Raw genomic sequence first — 22,254 nt, forward strand, 5'->3', positions numbered from 1 at the left:
TTTAGGAACAAGATGGGGAGGAAATAGAAAAATAATAAGCATTCTAATGGTCCAAAGTAATATCTCCTTGTGGTTTCGATTTGTGTTTCCCCAAAGGCAAGTAATATTGAGCATTTGTTCATGTGCTTGTGAGCCATCTTCCCATCTTCTTTGGAGGAATAGTTATTCAAATCAATAGCCCAGTTTTAAGTCAAGATTTTTGTTTTTACTCTTTATATGTTATAAATATTAATCCTACATCTGATACATGGTTTGCAAACATTTTCTCCTGTGAATCTTTAAACTCTCTTGATACTGTCATTTGAATACAGAAATTTTTTTGATTTGATAAAATCTAATTTACCTGTTTTTCTTTTGTTGCCTATGTTTTTTGGTGTCATAGCCATGAAATCACTGCCAAATTCAATGTTGAGAGGAGTACCCCCATGTTTTCTTTTAAGAATTATATAGTTTTAGCTCTTAAATTTATGTCTTCAGCCCATTTTCTTCAAGTTTTTGTATGTGGTGTAAAGATACAAAATCCTTCTTTTGTATGTGGATATCCAGTTTTTCCAGCACCATTTATTAAAAAGAAATTCTTTTCATCATTGACTGGCATTGGCATATTTGTGAAAAAACAATTAACCATTACTCCACTGTCTTTAATTATTGGTATTTCCATTTGGGGAATTTTTTTTTGACAATTTCTTTGATAATTTCTTTCTTCTATTTTCTCTACTTTCTGTACTTCTGGTGGTTGCTTTCTCTCTCTCTCTCTCTCTCTCTCTTCCCCTCTCCCTTTCCTCCCCCCCCCTTCTATCCCTCCCTTCCTTAAAGATCCTTTGTCTTTTCCTCTCTGCTTTATTGGAGATTTATTTGTATCATATAACCCTTCTATTGGGTTTCAAAAAATTAAGCTCATAATTTACTTTTTTTAAAAAAGATTTTATTTATTTATCTGAGAGGTAGAGTTATAGGCAGAGAGAGGGAGAGACAGAGAGAGAGAGGTCTTCCATCAACTGGTTTACTCCCCAAATGGTCACAATGGCTGGAGCTGGGCCAATCTGAAGCCAGGAGCTTCTGCTGGGTCTTCTATGTAGATGAAGGGGTCTACTGATTTCCCAGGCCATAGCAGAGAGCTGGATCAGAAGAGGAGCAGCCAAGACACAAGCCGGTGCCCATGCGGGATGGCAGCATCACAGATGGAGGCTTAGCCTACTACGCCACATTGCTGGCCTCTCATAATTTACTTTTCAAAAACTCCTGATGGTGTTCTGACTGTTCCTCTTCACAACATTGTACCCTTTTTTTTTAAGGAAAGTAATCTATTCTCATCCTGTTTAAATAATTTTTGTCCTTTCCTTCTGTTCTTTTCAAAGTTTCTTTATGTATAATATACCTATTTGTTTATTTTGTGTTCTTTTTTTCATGTTAGATTAGAAATTTTCTTCAGATGTCTGATGATTCTTAGTATTTACAACAAAGGTACTAAAATATTGATCGACAGCTGTATGATGAGGGCAGAATTGTCATTTCATGAGCTTCTTTACAGAATAATCAAATGGTGAGCTGGCTTTTTTATTGTGGGTACTCAGAGTCAGTGTGAGATCTTTTAATTTTTTTTTGTCATTTAGAACACACTTTGTTTTGTAAATATTTTTATTTCCATCAAAGCCTATCATTATGTTTCTTTCTTTTTTTCTTTTTCTTTTTTTTTTTTTTTTTTTTGACAGGCAGCGTGGACAGTGAGAGACCGAGACAGAGACAGAGAGAAAGGTCTTCCTTTACTGCTGGTTCACCCCCCCCCCCACAATGGCCGCTGCAGCCGGCACACTGCGGCGGGCGCACTGCACTGATCAGAAGCCAGGAGCCAGGTACTTATCCTGGTCTCCCATGGGGTGCAGGGCCCAAGCACTTGGGCCATCCTCCACTGCACTCCCGGGCCACAGCAAAGAGCTGGCCTGGAAGAGGGGCAACCGGGACAGAATCCGGTGCCCCAACCGGGACTAGAACCCGGTGTGCCGGCGCCGCAAGGCGGAGGATTAGCCTAGTGAGCCATGGCGCCGGCCTTTTTGTTTGTTTGTTTCATTAAGTAATTAAATTGATGTTTTTTGATTTGATGTTGCTGCAGTGACCAAAAAAAGAGAAAGAAATGGAAACTTCAATCAATTAAGCAATGTTACTGTTTTATTAAAACAAGATGTTCACCAGCGCCGCGATTACTAGGCTAATCCTCTGCCTTGCGGCACCGGCACACTGGGTTCTAGTCCCAGTCGGGGCGCCAGATTCTGTCCCGGTTGCCCCTCTTCCAGGCCAGCTCTCTGCTGTGGCCAGGGAGTGCAGTGGAGGATGGCCCAAGTACTTGGGCCCTGCACCCCATCGGAGACCAGGGTAAGTACCTGGCTCCTGCCATCGGATCAGCGCAGTGTGCTGGCCGCAGCGCGCTGGCCGCGGCGGCCATCGGAGGGTGAACCAACGGCAAAGGAAGACCTTTCTCTCTGTCTCTCTCTCTCACTATCCACTCTGCCTGTCAAAAAAAAAAAAAAAAAAAAAAAAAAAAAAAAAAAAAAAAAAAAAAAAAAGATGTTCAGCTGTTCTCCTATCCCCTGAAATGATTGGTCATTTTTCAGGCACATATCTGGCATGAAGAAATTGCCTTATAGACCCATATATGCGTTTTATTTCTGAGTTCCACCTTCAGGAGGGTGGGCAAAAGTGGTCAGGAGCAATGGCATCCAATAGAGGTTCAGCAATCAATGACCAAATTCACTGGGGACATGCAAAGTCCATTCTTAGCCCCCCAAATTCTGGAAATCCTAATGAGGCTGCGGAGGAGAGAGTAGGACAGGGCTGAGAATAGAGAAGGCCAGTTGGTCACAGAATAAACCTGAGCTGCTGAGAGTATTGGGCAGAAAGTCTTGATATCAGGCATAATTCTGACAACAAATGTTGGCTGGAGCAGACATAAGGTGTGGACCCAGGAAAAAGAGAGGACAGGAAAGAAGACTCCAGCTAAACAATCAGAGCAGTGTCTATTCACTTATGTTCTGTAGAACACTGCTCTCGTGGGATGTGATTCAGCAAAATATGGACTAGAGAAAAAATAGCTCTAAAGTCAGGTATTATCCCTCTTGGCAATTTATGAAGTTTGGTGATACTTTTAGAGCTTATGAAGTTGTATAAACAACTTTCTCCAAATTTATTAACTTTTCTTTATTCCTGGTCCATGACATATATTTTAGAAAAGGATCTGCTCTAGATAGACCAGAACCCCCACTGCATTCTGCCTCTCTCTCACTGTCTCAAGTGCTTTCAGCTCTGGTAGAAATGAGCACTACTGGCCGGCGCTGCGGCTCACTAGGCTAATCCTCCGCCTGCGGCGCCGGCATGGCACACCGGGTTCTAGTCCTGGTCGGGGCGCCGGATTCTGTCCCGGTTGCCCCTCTTCCAGGCCAGCTCTCTGCTATGGCCTGGGAGTGCAGTGGAGGATGGCCCAAGTCCTTGGGCCCTGCACCCGCATGGGAGACCAGAAGAAGCACCTGGCTCCTGGCTTTGGATCAGCACGGTGCGCCAGCCACAGTGCTCCAGCTGCGGCGGCCATTGGAGGGTGAACCAATGGCAAAAAGGAAGACCTTTCTCTCTCCCTCTCTCTCTCTCACTCTCTCACTGTCCACTCTGCCTGTTTAAAAAAAAAAAAAAAAAAAAAAAAAAAAAAAAAAAAGCACTACTAGACACACCAGGGACCTAACAGAGAGCTCACAAGCCTCTATGACAGAGATCAAGACCCTGTGTTATTTGTTTCTGCGACCACTTTGCTAAAGACCACATTTCCAGCTTCTCTTGAATGTGAACAAAGCATGTGGCTGGATGTGGACCAGTGCAATGTCTGTAGAAGTAATGTGTGCAGCTTTTAGGATTTGTCCTTGAAGTAAAAGGCATGTGCATACCCCTTTTCCTCTCCTTCCTGCAGGTAGAAAGTGAATCCCGGTAGGGAGCTAGAGCAGCCACCATGAGGCAGGAACAGCATTGAGGAATAAGAGCAAGGATCGAAGTAGTCAGGGCCGCTGCTGCCATGGAACTTCCAGGGCTCACTCTTGGCCTGTTTCAGAAAGACAAACTCGTGATTTTAACCACTTTTATCTGTCCTTTGTTACAACAGCTGAACTGATATCCTAATATAGTAGCATCCCCAGACTTGGTTCTTTTTTTTTTGTTTGTTTGTTTGTTTGTTTTTTACAGGCAGAGTGGATAGTGAGAGATACAGAAAGGTCTTCCTTTGCCGTTGGTTCACCCTCCAATGGCCGCCACGGCCGGCGCACTGCGCTGATCCGATGGCAGGAGCCAGGTACTTATCCTGGTCTCCCATGGGGTGCAGGGCCCAAGCACTTGGGCCATCCTCCTTGGTTCTTAATATCATTAAAGAGACATTAAGAAGCAAGTAGCCCAAACAGGCCTGAACGATGCAGATAGTGGAGTAATGATGATGGGTGCACTGCTTGGTACACCTGTAGTTTCTGTGAAAGGGAAGAAGAGCGTAAAGTTGACTCCAAATCCCTGCAATGCTGGTCCAACCCTGCAGAGCTCCTTTAGGTCCTCACAGCCCTCTCCCCCTGACACACACTAAACACCTCAAAGCAGGAGCATTCAGCACAAAGCTGGGGTCAAGACATTAATTTTTGAACCATTTTCTTCAGCCAGGAACTCTCATTTAACAGGATCCTGTTTCTCACCTTCATGCTGCTGTCAACTCCTGCTGTTTGTTTTTCTCTTTCTCTTCTTGTATTTGCAGCTCACATTGAGATCCATTTCTCAATCCACACCCTTTGTTCACCTGTAAAGTGATTTGGCCAATTCATTTTAGTTCCTCCTCTTATCCCAGTTCTACCTCTTGAAAGGTAATTTACTGATCAGCAGAGGTTGATACTTTTATTTCAGTCAGAGGTTGATACAAGGGTGCGATTGCACACTTTGATTCCTGTTAGTGCAGAAATAAAATAATAGAAGTACAACAAACCCTTGGTTAATGAAGAAAACAAATGTTGATTTAAAACATGTGTAAGAAAACAGATTTTACAATAATTATTGGGGCAAGTTTTTGGCATAGTGATTAAGACCTCATTTGGGACAGCCACATCTTATATCTGTATTCTTGCGCTTGAGTCCTGACTCATCCCCTTCTCATCCAGGTTTCTACTAATATGCATCCTTGGAAGCATCAGGGATGGCTCAGGTACTTGAGTTCTGCCACTCATGTGAAAACCAGAACTGAGTTCTGGTCTCCTGACTTCAGCATGGCCCAGCCCTAGCTATTTCGGGCATTTGGGATGTGAACCAGTGGAGAGAAGATATCTCTCTCTCTCTCTCTCTCTCTTTCTCTTTCTCTCTCTGCCTTTCAAACAAAATGAAAATAAATAATTTTTAAAATGATAGAATATTTATGTTTCATTAAAAATAGAAGTTTTAATATACAGATGAGGTATGATATCAAGCCAAAATTCAGAAAATGGAATAATAGTTTTCTATTTCTTAAAATAAAACTGATGGATCATTTTTTCTATAAATATTTATAATCTGAGATACTATCATGGGTTGATCGTGTTGCTAAGGCAGAAACAGCTATACATATAGATGAGCTATCTTTCCTATTCTTTAGAAGAATGGAAATGAGTTATGGAAAAAGACATGAAACCAAGATACTATATATTATGATAGATTGCTATAAATAGGGTAAGCTCATTAACCTGACTTTCCTAAACAGCATCCATTTAAAAATACTGTGGCCCCCATACTTGTCAAAACATATGCATGGATTTCTAGTTTGAGAAAGATCTCTCTGGCTATAAGATTATGTGCAAAGCACTTTGCCAGTGTAGAAAAGGAAAAATCTCTTTCAGCCAGGAAGAATCAAGCAAAGCTTCAAGGAAAACATAACACTAAAGTCTGGTGTGACAAGCAAATAGGAGAGAAGAAATGCATGATGGGGAGGGAAATGCTTGAATAAATATTCTTAGAAGGACATTTCTTTCTGTTAGTAGTGTCCTCCCCATGCACAGGTGATGTCACAGATACTTGTTCATTGGTGCTCACAACATCTCTCTGAGGTATTTTAATATAATACATGGGGTCTTCAATAAGTTCATTGAAAAGGCATATTATGAAAAAAGCATGGATTCCAATATATTTTGTACCAAAAATAAACTTAGTTTTCATAGTTTTTATTTTTTTTTTAATTATTGGAGGGTACTGGGAGACAAAGTGCTCCTATTCACTGGTCAAGTCTCCAAATGGCCAGGGCTCAGAAAGGCTGAAGCAAAGAGTTGGAAAATAATCCAGGTCTCCCTTGTGGGTGGTAGGACCCAATTGCTTGAGCCATCACCACTGCCTCTCAGGGTTTAGATTGGCAAAAAGTTGCATTCAGAAGCCAGAACTGGGAATCAAATACAGGTGTTCTGACATGGGATGCAGGAGTCTTACCCATTCGACTAGATCCCCACCTCTAAACTTAACCTTTTAATTCCATTATCCATGAGCTTCCTAAAGTAGCCTCATATTATCCCCAAAATGTAGATAAATCTATGCAAAGAAGTCCCTGGGAAAATGCTCCAGAATCTTGGAATTTCTCCAGGTTCTGCCTCCTATACATGCTATGAATTAAGTTTGCCTACCTAAATAACTCTGGTCTCCACGTTTGACTTCTGTCTCTCTGTACATCCTTGTGAACACACTCATTGGTTGTGTTTAGATTCTGACTTCTTGTACTGTTTTTGGCACACAGCTTTGCCCCACAGCTCTCAAATTCACCTCATCTCAGTTGGAATATATTAGTCCAAGACACAGAGCCAGACCAGTTGAAAGGTCTGTCTCTTTTTTCTTTGGCAGAGAGCATAAGATGAGTAGAAATGGACAAGTCAACTGGATTTGGACTTGTGAGCATATGCCTAACTATATGATTTGGGTTTTATTTTATTGGCAATGGATAAATATTGTGAAGGTGGCATGGTAAGATTGTTTAGGGAGCATAGAGTTAGAACAAGGCATGTTTTTATGAGTAGAGGGGATTAGAAGCCTTGATCATCATCTCCACAGTATAAGCCTATGTCTCAGGTCAACAGATCCTTGCACCATGTGAAGAGCCACTTTTCCCTCTGCTCAGTGCCTGAGTGGGAATTATTATTTTTTAAAGATTTATTTATCCATCTGAAAGTCAGAGTCACACAGAGAGAGAAGGAGAAGCAGAGAAAGGTCTTCCATCCTCTGGCCCACTCCCCAATCGGCCGCAATGGCTGGAGCTGTGCCAAACCAAAGCCAGGAGCCGGGAGCTTCCTCCGGGTCTCCCACGTGGGTGCAGGGGCCCAAGGACCTGGACCATCCTCCACTGCTTTTCCAGGCCACAGCAGAAAGCTGGATCAGAAATGGAGCAGCCAGGACTCAAACCAGCACCCACATGAGATGCCAGCACTGCAGGCAGCGACTTTACCCGCTACGCCACAGTGCCAGCCAGGAATTATTAATTTCTTATCCCACTGTTTAAAAACATGGAATGAAGCAGTTGATTAATATCATCTTTCAGTGTCCCTTCCTGAGATCACTTCACTTGAGGGTTCTCAGGCTCTTCAGAACTTATTTATGGGTAATCTGCAAACTTAACCTGTTTTTCCTGCCTTTCTTGTTATTTCTGTTGCTGATTCCCCACAAATATTCTGCATTCCAGCCAGACTGAACAATTAGCTATTCCTGCGCACACCCTGGTTTCTGCCCACTCTCTTTTGCTCATCGTTTTCTGTCCTTCTCCCCATCTGTGCTTGTTGAAATTCTCTCCATCCTTGACTACTGAGCTCCACTGTGTGTTCCTGCCTTAACCCTTTCCTGATCACTTTAGTGGTTTGAATCTCTTTTCCCCTGGCCCATGACGCTTGAAATCCTGGGCTTGGAGCTATTGTTGTTTGTATGTCTGTGGATATACGTCAGTCAGACAAGAAACTGTGCCTTTGACCTCTCCAACACTGGTTGGCCATAGCAACCCTCTTATTTAGGGATATGTGAATCTGTTTCAGCTGAATCTAATTGCTCTCATTAGGTTGATGAGAAGTTGTACCTGAAAGAGAGAAAATGATGTTGATAGAAACACTTAACATTGGACAGAGTTAGCAGTCAAATGGAATAAAACATTCCCAAACAAAATATAAGGAACTAAGATAATTTGGCCAAATCACTTTATATATGGACTAAAGGTCTGAAAATATATATACAGCTTTCCCTCTGTATCCCACAGTGAATTGGTTTCAGGACTCCTCAGTTTACCAAAATCAGTAGATGCTCAAGTTCTTTATACAAAATGTCATAGTTTTTGATTATAACCTATACATACCCCCTGTATGCTTTATTTCTATATTACTTATAATATATAATAAAATGTAAATGTCATGTAGGTAGGTCTTATACTATATTGTTTAGGGAATGGGTTTTTTTTAAATATTTTTATCTGCAGTTGCAGACCCTAGATATGAGGAGCCAACTGTATATGTGCTATCAATTAAACATGATTTGGCTCCTCAAATCACGCAGGTGGTCAAACTCATAAATTGATGATACCAACAGAGTGAAGGTTTGATCCAATAATGCTGTCCAGGAAGTGGGTTTAGTGGGAGGTCCTTAGTTCATCAAACTGTTAGTCAGAAGGTGGTTCTCTCAAAAGGGTTGATTGTATAAGCTGAGTTTCCCTAGCCTCCCTCTCTGCTTCCTCGGTCACCATGTGATCCGTTCTCTGCACGTGCTCCTCCATCACCATTCTCTAGTCTTACCAGACAACTGAATCAATAGGGCTTTGATCTTAGACTGTCAACCTCCAAAATCATGAGCCAAAATACATCTCCTTCTTTCATAAATACCTTCTCTTTGGTATTTTTATATCAGTGAAAAGCCGACTAATACAATATATAAAATAATTTTTAATGAGAAAAATACTGTTTAATCAGATGAGGCATGGAATCTCTTTTATTTGTATTCAATCCATGGATTTTATTTTTATGAAAAGGGGAATTAAGTAATAACTGAACTAACTTAATTCCTGTGCAAATTCTGAGTTAGTGCTGAAATTTGAAGCATAGAAAGAATCAAAATTTATAGAAAGCTTATCAAAAACTTGAAAAATTTAGTAAATAAAACAGAACTTTAGCAGATTTACATAATTATTTCATAAATTTTCCCCATTTGGTAATTCTCAGTAACTTACATAGCTCTTTTTAAGTTTAATTCTGAATATTCCAGTTTGTATAATTGTGTCTCCTAATTGTAAAACTTGCCCCATTTGGCATAGTCCCTAAGGATATCAACATCAGGATATTCTTGACAGAGTAATTCTGAGTCTGTTGGGTTTGACCAACATACTGTGTTAATTCAAAATGGAAAAAGCATCATTAGAAAACAATTTCTTAGGGCCAGCGCCACGGCTCAATAGGCTAATCCTCCACCTGCGGCGCCAGCACACCGGGTTCTAGTCCTGGTCAGGGTGCCGGATTCTGTCCCGGTTGCCCCTCTTCTAGGCCGGCTCTCTGCTGTGGCCCGGGAGTGCAGTGGAGGATGGCCCAAGTGCTTGGGCCCTGCACCCGCATGGGAGACCAGGAGAAGCACCTGGCTCCTGCCTTCGGATCAGCGCGGTGCGCAGACCACAGCACACCAGCCACGGCGGCCATTGCGGGGTGAACCAACAGTAAAGGAAGACCTTTCTCTCTCTCACTGTCCACTCTGCCTGTCAAAAAAAAAAAAAAAATTCTTAGTATCTATTCAAGCTATCATGATCATTTATCTTTTTTTTAAAGATGTCTTTATTTATTTGAAAGGCAGAGTAATGAGAGGCAGAGAGAGAGAAAGGTCTTCTGTCCACTGGTTCACTCCCCACATGGCCCCAGTGGCAGGAGCTGGGCTTCTACGGATCTAGGAGCTTTTTCTGGGTCTCCCACATGGGTGCAGGGGCCCAAGCACTTGGGCCATCTTCTGCTGCTTTCCCAGGCCATGGCAGAGAGCTGAATTAGAAGTGGAGCATCCAGGACTCCAACCAGCACCCATATGCGGTGCCGGTACTGAGGGCGGCAGCCCCTCATTTATCTTTTGTGAATGAAAAATGTCTGTACTTCCTTACTTGTATACAAAGGCGTCTTCACAAACTTCATGGAAAATGCATGTTATAAAAAATAATGCATGGATTTTAAGATTTTTTTTCTTTTTTTTTTTGAAAAGTGAGTTCACTTTAGTTGAGGTTATAATATAAAGGAGAACATACCTTAGATGGCATATAACAGAAAATCATAGCATTTTCCACAACTTGCAGAACAGTAATTAAAAAAATTAGAGTAATTTTCCAGTGACTTCAACTGTTCAGAATGCTAATGCTATACCATATTCCTATACATTTTTTAAAGGAAGCAAAAAATATTGAAACCAAGATAGTTTCTGTTCAGAAAGCAACTGTAATGTATAATAAGGTACAATCCTTTAGAGATAAATTTTTAAATTTTTAGTAAAAATAATTTTTATGTTTCCTAATGGTCATATGAAAAAGATCCTTTTTTTTTAAATCACTAACCCTGAGAAAGGGAAAAAATGTGCAGTAGGCCACATAATTCATAATCTCCACACTTTTCACAATTATGAATGGCAAGGTAATAGAAGTCCAATATACCGCATTTACTGAAGGCTTCCATAAACATTACCTTAAATCATTTAAAACAGGTATTCCACTGGAGTAGTGGCATATCTCTGCTACAATTGAAAACAATTTTTTTTCACTGAACATGTCTGAGTTTATTATTATTGTTGTTGTTATTTTTAAGACAGTTACAGAGAGAGGTAAAGACAAAGAGGAAGGTCTTCCATCCGCTGGTCCACTCCCAAGATGGCCGCGCTGATCCGAAGCCAGGAGCCAGGAGCTTCCTCTGGGTTTCCCATGAGGGTGCAAGGGCCCAAGGACCTGGGCCATCCTCCACTGCTATCCCAGGCCATAGCAGAGAGCCGGATTGGAAGAGGAGCAGCCGGAACTAGAACCAGCACCCTTACGGGATACCGGTGCTTCAGGCCAGGGCTTTAACCCACTGCGCCACAGTACCAGCCCTGAAAACAATTTTAGAATATCACCATTCTTAGTCATTATACTCGTGTAAACAAGCAAAAACAAAACTTACATTGACTTTGTAGGAACTTTCAGTTCAGATATAGTAATATATAGGGTAAATATACACTACTGTTGAAGAAGTTCCATTCAGCAGAAAAAAAGAAATACGTATAAATTCTATGAATGCTTCTCTTGTTAGCTGTGACAAGGTACTTAATAAAAGGAAAATGTGGAATTCGATCACAATGGAATATGGGAGAAGTTAGCATTTCCAATCTCTTCCATTAGGATTGTTCTTCAGATGAAATTTGGAATTACAAGTTTAGCTGAACTCACTAGTGGAAAGGAAATAAAGTTCATTCCCTCTGCCAAAAACCCTAAGCAACTGTTGGGAGCAAGAGGGCATACGGACAGAAGAAAACAGGTTCACTGCGTTGTTATCAAGAATGGGTTTCCATGGGGCCGGCGCTGTGGTGTAGAGGGTAAAGCCACCACCTGCAGTGCCAGCATCCCACATGGGCGCTGGTTCGAGTCCCAGCTGCTCCACTTCCAATCCAGCTTTCTGCTATGGCCTGGGAAAGCAGTAGAAGATGGCCCAAGTCTTTGGGCCCCTGCAACCGCGTGGGAGTCCTGGAGGAAGCTCCTGGCTCCTGGCTTCAGATCGGCGAAGCTCTGGCCTTTGTGGCCAATTGGGGAGTGAACCAGCATATGGAAGACCTCTCTCTCTCTCTCTCTCTCTCTCTCTCTCTCTCTTTCTCTCTCTCTGCCTCTCCTCTCTCTTTGTAACTCTGAGTTTCAAATAAATAAATAAATCTTTTTTTTAAAAAAGAATGTGTTTCCCTGATATGTGCTTTGCCTCATTTGTTGGGCTATTGATTACCATGCCAGTGCTTTCATCCAACCCTGAAAATTGCATTGTTGCTCCTAAATACGAGTCCACAATTGTTCTGGTAACATAGCTATACCCCCAAATGCAATAATTGGTCACTGGGGAGCAGATATGTCTAAATCATTCACAAAAAACCAACTGTGTAAAGAAGTATGTGATGCCCACAAAGGTACTACCAAAGAGACTGGAGCAAGGCCCACCATGGTAACTTCTCCATTTGTCCCAATGGGAACTTTCTTCCAGGTTGTTATCAGTCTTGGTGGGCTTTTACTCAGAACCTGGCCAACTTCTGAAGCCCACATGTCTCCAGCAGAGCAGGCCAGCACAGCCAAAAGAGACAAACACATCCAGGAAGCAGTGTACTGCTTGGAGAAATCAATTGGGATTTCCCTGGGGCCATTTTCTGTCATGAATGGCAGGGCCAGCTCTGTAGGCACGGCACCATTACAGAACACCTGAACCCAATTCCTTTGCCCACCTTCCTTTTATTCTGAATCTAGACACTTCTTTGTTTCTCCTTTCCATTTAGTAAGTTTTGAAGAAGAAATGAAAAACATCAGCAAAGAGGTAAAGAAACTGAAATTTGCAATGGTTAAGATAAATCCAACCACTCACCCACCGAGAGCCCCACTGTGATCCAGACTTTTCTTTTTAATGCCATTAGAGACAATCACAACAGGAACAGAAAACAGCCAACGCCAAGGAGAAATGGGCCGTAAATTACCATAGCAGGTGCTTGCTATCATTGACATAATCCAGAAAGCACAAACTTTTTTTTTTTCCTTTTCAACTTTTATTTAATTCCAAAGTACAACTTTTGAATTATAGCAGCTTTTCCCCCCATAACCTCCCTCCCACCCGCAACCATCCCATCTCCCACTCCCTCTCCCATCCCATTCTTCATCATGATTCATTTTCAATTATCTTTATATACAAAAGATCAACTTAGTATCTACTAAGTAAAGATTTCAACAGACTGCACCCACAAAGACACACAAAGTATAGAGTACTGTTTGAGTAGTAGTTTTACATTAATTCTCATAGTACAACACATTAAGGGCAGAGGTCCTACATGGGGAGCAGGTGCACAGTGACTCCCGTTGTTGATTTAACAATTGACACTCTTATTTATGATGTCAGTAATCACCCCAGGCTCTTGTTATGAGCTGCCAAGGCTATGGAAGCCTCTTGAGTTCACCAACTCCAATCTTATTTAGCCAAGGCCATATTGAAAGTAGAAGTTCTCTCCTCCCTTCAGAGAAAGGTACCTCCTTCTTTGATGGCCCGTTCTTTCCGCTGGGATCTCACTCACAGAGATCTTTCATTTAGGTCATTTTTTTTTTTTTTTTTTTTTGCCACAATGTCTTGGCTTTCCATGCCTGTGAAACTCTTGGGCTTTTTAGCCAGGTCCAAATGCCTTAAGGGCTGATTCTGAGGCCAGAGTGAAAAGCACAAACTTTAGGTACAAAAATCAAAAATGGTTGGAACAGCGTCCATTTTAAGTCATTGAGTTTGCCTGATTAGGTCAAAACAGGAGGCATCAAAGTGCTTTGAACAAAGAAAGGTATGTTTTCCTGGCACAAATTTTTTGTGCCTAAGGTGAATCCATTCCTTTCCTTTAGGATCCAAAGGAACCTGTGGAAGCTGATGTTAATGTGCTTATTGTAGGTGAAAGCAACAGCCCGCAGAGGCACAATTGTTCTGCATTTCCCTCTCCCACTCATTCGCGCTATTTTAAGCCTGTTCTGAGGTGCCGGTTGCTAAGCTTCCTTAAGGCACAGGTTAGACAATCAAGGAAGGCCAAGGCCCTACTGTGCTTAGCTGTGAAAATGGGGTGGTTAGAAGGGATTGTGTATGAGGGCCGGAAGAGGGTCAGCCTTCCCATTCTCTTTATTAATACAGGTTTAGAACCCACGGAGCCGACCATCCTGGAGCCACAGTCGCCTTTGTCTGGCTTCACCAACATGGCTGACAAATCCCATTTTTTGCTCCCTCCCCCAAAAGAGAGAAGATCTACTCCATCTCTTTTGCAGCAGTCCTTAGAGCAATTAAAGGAAAAGGTGTTTCTCCCTTAGAGTTCTGAGATACCCTCAAAGCTGCGACTAACAACTAGCCCATCCACCCCAGCATGCACCCAGCTGACCCAGTCTGGAGCTTGCAGTAGGTGTAAGCCACAGACCTGAAGCTCTTTTTGTCCACTAAAAATTTTAACACATATATAAAAATTATGCATATTCCTAGAGTGTTTTGTGATGTTTCACTGCATGTATACATTATGTAATGTCCAATCAGAATAAATATATTTATTCTTTCAAACATTTAATATTCCTTTATGGTGAAAACACCCCAAATCCTAACTTCTAGGTTTTTTTGTTACAGAGAAAGATTTAGTATATTAACTTTATCTATAGTCACCCTACTATGCAATAGAACCCAAGCACCTCTTACTCCTATCTGGCTATAACCAAGTACCTGTCAATCAACCTTTCCACAATCCTTTCTCCTTGATTTCCTCCCTTGCCTTTGGAAACAACTGTTATCTTTAAATTCTATGAGATCACCTATGTTTTTTAGACTCCACCTTTGATTGACATCATGTGATATTTGTCTTTCTATCCTTGCCTCATTTCACTTAACACAATGACCTCCAGTTCCACCATGTTGTTGAAAATGACAAAATTTCATATTTTTATGGCTGTGTAATATTCTGCGGTATAAATACACTACGTTTTCTTTATCCATTTATCAGTGGATGAACACATGAATTTCTATTGTGAATAGTGCTGCACTGAACATGAGAATATAGATGTCACTTTGACAGATGGGTTTCATTTCCCTTGGATATGTACCCAAGAGTGAAATATGGTAGTTCTATTTTAGTTTTCTGAGGAGCATCCACAGGTTTTCTACGATGGTTTTTACTAATTTACGTATTTCCTCCAATAGTGTCCAAGTGTTTCCTTTTCTCTACATCCTTGCCAACACTTTGTCATCATTTGTCTTTTTGATAATAGCCAATTTTACTGGAGTGAGATGCAATCTCATTGTGGTTTTAATTTGCATTTCCCCAATGATTAGCGATGCTGAGCGTCTTTTCATGTACCTGTTTTTTAGATAAAAGAAAATTGCTTGAATTCATCAGACTTACACTACAACAAATGCTAAAGGAAGTTCTTTAGGTACAAAGAAAATGGAAAAGTGGATCTTTAGGAAGGAACGAAGAGCATCAGAAATAGTAAATATCTGGGGTAAATATAAAATATTACCTTTTCATTCTAGGTTTCTTTAAAATGAACATCACATTTAAAGCATAAGTTATACATCATCTTCTGAGCCTAAATAATACTTTCTTTTGTGTGTATATTCTACATTTTGTTCATCCGTTGACTAACACTTGCATTGCTTTCACTTCTTGGCTACTGTGATTAATGCTATGAACAGGGGTCTGAATCCTTTTTATGAAAGAATGTAAAAATATGGTGGGAGAGGGCTGGCGCCATGGCTCAATAGGCTAATCCTCTGCCTGCGGCGCTGGCACCCTGGGTTCTAGTCCTGTTCGGGGCACCAGATTCTGTCCCGGTTGCCCCTCTTCCAGTCCAGCTCTCTGCCATGGCCTGGGAGTGCAGTGGAGGATGGCCCAAGTGCTTGGGCCCTGCACCCGCATGGGAGACCAGGAGAAGCACCTGGCTCCTGGCTTCGAATCAGTGCGCTGCGCCGGCTGCAGCGCGCCGGCCACAATGGCCATTGGAGGGTGAACCAACGGAAAAGGAAGACCTTTCTCTCTGTCTCTCTCTCTCTCACTGTCCACTCTGCCTGTCCCCCCCCCCAAAAAAATATGGTGGGAGAGTAGAAAAATGATATGAAGGTAGAAGTATTTTCGGTAGGAAGTGTTCAAAATAATTTCATTCTTCTTGAGAATGTAGAAGAAAAATTCAAGCAATTCTGAAAAATGTGTGATTCCAAATTCTATTTGGCAACATGTTGATGATCTCTCTAGAAATCTCTGTGTGTCTATGCCAAAAAAATTCATATAAATACATCTTTTTATATAGTTCAGTATTCTGATTTTTGTACTTAGCTTTATTATGTAAACCTCTTTCCATATTAATAAATGTATTTTATGCCATGATTTTCATGGTTGCAGATCTTTTCTGGGTAAAGTTTTTTCCCAAAGAGATCAGAGACACTGGTTTATATAAAAATATTACCTTGTATATTGATTATTGTCAATGTATTGTAGTAGAGAAGGTTGGACTTATGATCATTGTGGGATCAACTGAGGAATATAGCCTTTAGGGGAGGAAGAAAAAGTTAAATTGTATCAACACAGAATACTGATCAAATACAAAATTTGTAGCCAGAATATCCAATTTCCAACAGTCTTGAGTGGCTACTTCTGTTTTTAAAAGAGGTGCAGTGGTAGGGGTTCTTGACAATAGGAATTTTAAAAATTTTATATTTGATTGTTATTTTAATAACAATCTACTTGTCCACCTGCTAAAAGTATGGAGAGTCTAACTGTGGAAGAGACAGGTAAGGTCTACAGAAGGATTTTGATCACCACTTAAACTAAGATTTGAAGCACCCATCAGACATAGGAGCGGAGTATAGCTAGCACTGTTTCATGGAATAACTTTTGTGGGGGGTGGGTGTGGCTGAGATGAAGATTTGTATGCAGGAAGCTTATTTGGGAGTACTCTTGGGAACAACACCCATAAGGATATGAGTTTTGACAGAGAGAGAAGTGAAATTGCAATGCCATTGTAACAGAGCTCTCAGTCCTACAGTGAGCTGTGAAACTCCAAGTAAAAAAAAAAAATGCATTTAATAGCAATTGACAACATTGTTGACACTTAAAGGTGTCCAAATGGGGCAAAGGAACCAGGTTTTTGCCATCATATTGATTAACTCTTGGATATTGGCTACACCCAAAGAAAGGTTGTAGTCTTGGGCAAACAAGCTCCCTTTGGCTGATGGCAGTTTCTGAAGGGAGGATCTGGGTGGCACATCACAGCATTCCCTACGGATATCTTGGCTGATAGAGAGATACCCTTAGTTCACCCCCATCATGTCATGTGAGAGCAGTAAGACTAACTCACATCTTCCCTTTACACCCTCACTTCATTCTGTTCCACCCCACTCAACACACATGCTAATGAAAATGTGCTGCCAGCCTTACTCAGCTTTGAGTCTGTGACTAGCTGGGGCTGGATGTTGAGGAGGAAACTCGTTCCTGCCTACAGCTGAGCAGAAGAGACAAGGCAAGAATGGACTCCAGAGAAAGATAACCACAACAACCACCACAGCCAAGTTACCTTCAAGAAGTGGATTTAAACATATGATATGTGAAGGTTGCATAAATTATTTAAATAGTTGTGTTTAAATAAGGGAATTGAATTCCTTATCAACCCCTTCAATTCTTTTTTTTTTTTTATTTAATTCTTTCACTTAGAGCAGTGGGTACAGTTCCAGCAGCATTACAGAACATTTGTTTATTCATTCTTGAAATGTTTTTAAATTGATTATTTTATGCAAGCACTGAGATAGATTCCAAGAATTAAAAAACAAAAATGATAGTTCCTGCTTTAAAGGGGCTCATAGCTCTCGGGGGAAACAGATAAGATAGGACCACAAGAATGAATTCCAATTACCAGGTTCCCCAGGCACATGGGTGCACTTTATTAAATGGACTATAGCGTGTAAAAAAGAGGGGACTTTCTGCATTTCTGTTCTGTTTCCTTTCTGCATTAACAATAGTTGAAATGAACCTTTCTGAGTTTGTCAGAGTACTCTAGAATTGAAACTTAAGATCTGGCTAAAGCTGTCTGGCTTTCATTTGAAGAAAAAAAATATATTATGGTATAAAAGATAGTAACTGTAGTCAATGATTAAGCAATGTCCCTCTCAGACTATCCAAGGGTGGGTTTAAAGGTCCTGTTAAAATATTTTGAAACTCTAAGAACTGTTGAAACAGAGCATGTCTTCCCAAGTTTCTCTGTCTATACTTGTTCTCTTTTATGAATGTTTACCATGGAGTTTAGAAATAAAGTGACTTTTTTTTTTTTAATGTAGCCACTATGACAATTCTGGTTGAAAGGTATGTTTCCTGGTTCTCATGCATTCTGATTTTAGAATCTACATTTGCATTGTATTTTGAAAGTACATTATCAGGGTTTCCATGGTACATATAATTTTCTTTTTTTATTTATTTATTTTTTATTTTATTTTTTGACAGGCAGAGTGGACAGTGAGAGAGAGAGACAGGGAGAAAGGTCTTCCTTTGCCGTTGGTTCACCCTCCAATGGCCGCCGCGGCCGGCGCACCGCGCTGATCCGATGGCAGGAGCCAGGAGCCAGGTGCTTTTCCTGGTCTCCCATGGGGTGCAGGGCCCAAGCACCTGGGCCATCCTCCACTGCACTCCCTGGCCACAGCAGAGAGCTGGCCTGGAAGAGGGGCAACCGGGACAGAATCCGGCACCCCAACCAGGACTAGAACCCGGTGTGCCGACGCCGCTAGGCGGAGGATTAGCCTAGTGAGCCGCGGCGCCGGCCGGTACATAGCATTTTCTAATATGCTACGTAATTTGCTTTTTTACTGTATTATTCATTATCTGTCTGACCTTACTAGAATGTAAAACTCCATAAAAACAACCATCTTTGTTTTGTTGATGTTATAACCCTACTTCCTAGAACAGCACCTGGCAGAAAGCATCTGTTTTGCAAATATTTATTATTGAATGAATGGAATAAAATATAGAGGGAAATGGCTTTGCATAGACCATTGATGGTGATGTGTTAGGAAATGATGAGTATAAATAACTCAATCATCAACCCCTCCTAAATAAATTATAATAGAATGTTGGGAAGCACATAATTTATTTGCCCATGGAATGATTCATCTAGAGCTTCTGAACTTCAAGGTCATCCTATCAGGTCCGATTCATCATCCATCTCTTAGGACTATGACATGGTTCATTTCACCTGACATGAGACCATTATAACTTCTTTGAGACCATCAAGCACATGTAGAAAAAAACAAACTAAATCAAGGTACAGTCAGGAGCTTTTTATATTTGCTGTCTAATACCACAGGGGAAAAAACTTCTAAAGAACAAATGGACAGTAAATGTAAAGACTTCTATTTTTCACCTTACTTGCTAGAATTGGGTTAATTTATCCTGCCTTTCATGAGAGTACCAGAAGCAGGACTTTTTGAAATATATGTTTCTGGTAAGGACCACCTTGAAATTTTGACCATCCAGATATGGTATTATAGAGTCTTCTTTTTTCTGTAATTCTGTGTTTTTCTAACATTCAATGTGTTTGAATAAAGTGATAGTAGAATGACTTTACATCCTGAAGTTTAAGTAATACATGTCCACCTTGTAAAGACAAAGTATATTTGCAGAAATATAACCGATTTTTTAAAGATTTTATTTATTTATTTATTTATTTATTTATTTATTTGAGAGTCAGTTACAGACAGAGAGGGAGACAGAAAGAAAGATCTTCTATCCGCTGGTTCATTCCCCAAATGGCCACAATGGCTGGAGCTGAGTCAATCTGAAGCCAGGAGCCAGGAGATTCTTCTAGGTCTCCCACATGGGTGCAGGGGCCCAAGCCCTTAGACCATCTTCCACTTCTTCCCAAGGAACATTATCAGGGAGCTAGATTGGAAGTTGAGCTGCCAGGTCTCAAACCAGTGCCCATATGGGATGCTGGTGCCACAGGAGGAGGCTGCCATAGCAGCAGCCCCTAGAACCCATTTAAGAATGGAATAATCCTTTTGTGGTTGAGGAGTGGGCCTGTCCCAGTGCAAAGATATGGCTTGCTTCAGAGCTAAAATCCACCAGACTGAACCAATTTTAAAAAGGATTTAAGGAGCAAGCATTTAGCTTAGTGATTAAGTTAGCCAAATCCCACATCAGAATACCTGGGTTTGATTCCTGGCTCAGCCTCCTGACTCCAGCTTCCTACTATGCAGACCCTGGAAAGCAGTGGTGATAGTTTTCATAATTAAGTTCCTGAACATTCCATGGGTTCCATTCTGGGCTCCCTGCTTCAGCCCTGGCCTGGCCGCAGCCTAGCCACAGACAGCAGTGGTTGCAATATTTGGGGAATGGCCTAATTGATGAGCTCTTCCCTGTGTGTCTCTGTTTCTGTTTTTGTTGCTCTGCCTTTCAAATAAATAAATAAATGTTTTTAAAGTAAAATTTAATTGAGAAGAATTAATTTTAAAGCCCTGGAAATAATTATTTGATGTTACAACTACAAACAAACAGGTGAATTTGATTATTGACTTTAATCAGTTTATCATCATGAAGGTGTATATCAATTTGACTTCAATGGATTTTAAACCTGAAGTGAAGCCAGGATGCCGTTATTTGAAAAGATGGACTGTTGCCAAGAAAGCGAGACATGTCAGGGTTTAGAAAACTGGATGCTTGATACAATGGAGAGAATTTTGAGGATCTACATGTGAAACCTGGAAAATGAGTACGCATGAAGAAGAGGTAGAGAATAGCACTGTGTACTACATTATATCATTCTTTTTTAAAGAATATTTATTATTTGAAGGCAGAGTGTCAGAGAGTGGGAGAAAGAGAAAGGAGCGGGGAGGGAGAGAGATCTTCCATCTGCTGGTTTATTCCCCAAATGTTTGCAACAGCCAGCCCTGTGCTAGGCTGAATCCAGAAGCCAGGACCTCCATCTGGGTCTCCCACATGGATGGCAGGGGCCCAAGTGCTTGAGCCTTAGTCTGCTGCCTTTTCAGGAAGCTGAGCTGGAAGCAGAGTAGTCGAGACTCAAACCCTCTGAACCCTCTGACATGGGATGCAGGTGTCGCAAACAGCAGCTTAAGCTGCTGCCTCACGACATTGTGGGTGTTCCCAGTCAGTGCTGAGCAGGGGCTCTGAGGGGCGTGAAGCAGCCACTGGACAGTCATGGTATGAGGATGAGCTTACAGCTACTGGGAGCGGCTTGGCTTCTTGAGTCTGTGCTCCATTTTGCTGATATGGTCATTGCTCTCTGAACCTCCCAAGGACCTGGAGAAGAAATCTGTCATGAAGCTCAGGTTCTGGAACTAGATGACACTAGGGGATGACCCAATGCACCTTTTATGGCAGATTTGAGTTTGCCTTTGGTCATGGTCACCTCATGTTTCCACTTGTAAATGGAAAAATCTCTCCCAGCAGTTCTACCCAATTTTTCATGGCCATTACTACTTTTATCTTAACTTAACCTGCCTTAGGTGGCCCAGTGTTGTTTTACTGTCTTTGAACAAGCACTTTGCTTTCAACTCCAAGCCATTCAGGGGGACTCTCTCAGTCCTCTTGTTCCTGAGGACAAGTGCTTTCTGTGGCTGGTATCTAGCTCAGGTCTCAGAATTGATGGTAATCCCACAGAAACCTATGAGGTGGCCCAAGAATATTCTAGATAGGCCAGGAAAAGTGAGGCAGAATATTTTTCAAAATATTTTTGAAAAATTTTTCGCTAATTCCCATATTTTATTTTGTTGATACATAAGTATTGTTTTTCTTGGGAATTCCATATGGAAGGGGTCCTGCCACATCTCACAATCTTTTTTTTTTTTTTTTAATGTTTAAGATGTGCAGTGATTCTGACCCCAGTACCTCAGGTACTTTATTGTCTTTTCTCTGGATCACACACCCAGATTTCCATAAACTAGCTCCTTTCCTTTGACCAGAAGAATTGATCTATCTCTGCTTTTACTTTCCCGGATCCTGCTTTTCTTGATTCACTCAGTCTGCACCTCCATTTTTAGTATCACCGTCCCCTGCCCTCTCCATTGAAGCTATAAGCATCTCCATGAATCTGTTGGCCCCATGTTCTAGTTCCCTCTTGTGATGATCCATTACCTCCTGAACAAATGAACTCACAGACATTTATCTAGGTTAGTTCTTCTCTACATCTAAAATGGGAAGACAGTATTCCACCCACCTGTGTGTAGTTAGCTCCTAAACACTCTCTCACTTTCTCTCTCTCTTCCTCACACCCATTTCTTTCATCTCTGTATAAGCAATTGCAGACTATGGCATTTATAGGATGGGGAAGAAAAGCTTGTCTTAAATTGTTGAAATCATCCAATTAGCATACTAATGTTGTTCTAATAGTTGGCATGGTGACCCAGAAAGTTTGAGAAAATGCATATTTTTACTTATGCAGGGTGATGAAAATTTTTCACCACTTCACACTTATAACAACATTATCATGAGCTATAATTATAACTATGATTATAATAGTTAACAACTATTTGGGGA

The 22,254-nt window shown here is 41.2% G+C and overlaps 1 long non-coding RNA gene and 1 pseudogene across 1 annotated transcript in view; one reads left to right on the forward strand and one right to left on the reverse strand.

Annotated features, from left to right (window-relative positions):
* Positions 1-22,254, forward strand: part of LOC149122538 (uncharacterized) — a 77,914-nt gene that overhangs the window by 29,015 nt on the left and 26,645 nt on the right. The window lies entirely within an intron of this gene.
* Positions 11,443-12,733, reverse strand: LOC100339412 (transmembrane protein 19-like; annotated as a pseudogene).

Source organism: Oryctolagus cuniculus, chromosome 13, assembly GCF_051225735.1.
Source record: "Oryctolagus cuniculus isolate XC-2025 breed Fujian yellow rabbit chromosome 13, ASM5122573v1, whole genome shotgun sequence".
Lineage (NCBI taxonomy): Eukaryota > Metazoa > Chordata > Mammalia > Lagomorpha > Leporidae > Oryctolagus > Oryctolagus cuniculus.